Raw genomic sequence first — 1553 nt, 5'->3', positions numbered from 1 at the left:
GGATTAAAGCGCCCGGCTTTGACACCTTCTTCTAGCCGCTGCAGGCACACACACTGTACATAGACATAGAGGCAGGCAAAATATCAAAACCCATTTCTTAAAAAAAAAAATCATGAATACTAGTCCAAGACATTAATATTATCAGATCTATTTTTCTTAACTGTGAATTAATGCAGTAGGTTTAAAAAAAAATCCTACAAGACATCCAGGCTGTCTTTATACTAAATTAAAACTTTATTGAATAAAGAACACTCTCCCGAGCACATGATTGGATGGACTAGGTCTACATTACATGCAATGAAGCTGAACATGACAGTAGTTTAACATGGAATGTCAAACAAATTAGTTTTTCATTGTACAAAACCATTTATGTAGCTGACGTGCAATAAGAAAACTAGGATAGTCAACATTGCCCAATCATAGGTAATGAGTTTTTTAAAAAGGCATTTGAAGAAACTGGTAGATGTCTTTAGCATACAGTTCAAATAAATTAGTTACACATGCACTACTGAAACCTTCAACCCCTCTTGTATTTCAAATAAAATCTTAGTGCAAACATTAAAGTTGCTCGTCACTCTAAAAAAGACTGTTAAACTCAGAATACAAGTTCTGAATTAATGTGTAGTTATGTAGGAGAAAAATCAAATTACCAGTTACTACAAAATTCCTTTAGGCACACTTAATAGTACACTCTAGGCATTTCTCTTTCTAAGTCTCTCACATTAATGACTAAAGCCTGTTTACAGTACTAAAATTCTATCATTCAAGCATCAATGATTATATTTCAGAGAAAGGAAATCATTCATTTCAGTAACGGCATTACTGCTACATTCTAAAAAGAGGGGGAAAAAAAACGTAAGTAACAAAACCAGTATCCATAATAGGATACATGGGAAAAAAAAAAATTAGGGAAAAAGTGTGCTTTGCTAGCACAGCAGGGATTCTATAATGTAAACACCATATCGGCCCACACCACAAAAAATCCATGAGGAAGGTTCAAATTTGAACACGGTGTGCATTTGATTCAAATCTGCATTTGTGAGTCTGCTTGTACCAATAATGACGAATAAAACACACGCTTGCACACATGCATACCCACACGTAGAAGTGATTGTTAGATATCGAGCATGGCTTGCTTCCCTGATGCTAACTCCCAAGGGAATGACTAAATGACATCATACGGCCCTTGTAGAAATGTCGACAGAAACCATTGGTGAATGTAAGGGACTGTTGAGGATGCCGCCGTATGGGCGATGGTGACACAAAGGTGGGACAGATGTGAAAAAGAGCCCCCTGGGATGTAACTACGTGGGTCATGTTTCCCTTTGAGCCTTGTCTGAACTTTTGAGTTGATACTAAGAATGAGGATTGCGTAGAGTAGGGCAAGGTCTCTCCACACCCGGAGGGTCAGGCCTAGAACGCCCATCTGCAAACCACAAGGCTTTGACACTGGAATGTTTTAACAGGGACACAGGACAACCTATCGCTTCGTAAGGAAAACGCAATGCTGAGGAAGCATGGGTTCCTAGCCAAAGCTATTGCTGTTTCTTGAT

This window comes from Microtus ochrogaster, linkage group LG9 (genome assembly GCF_000317375.1).
Source record: "Microtus ochrogaster isolate Prairie Vole_2 linkage group LG9, MicOch1.0, whole genome shotgun sequence".
In the NCBI taxonomy this organism is placed as follows: domain Eukaryota; kingdom Metazoa; phylum Chordata; class Mammalia; order Rodentia; family Cricetidae; genus Microtus; species Microtus ochrogaster.
The sequence above is the reverse complement of the archived record's forward strand: the minus strand, read 5'-3'. Positions refer to the sequence as shown.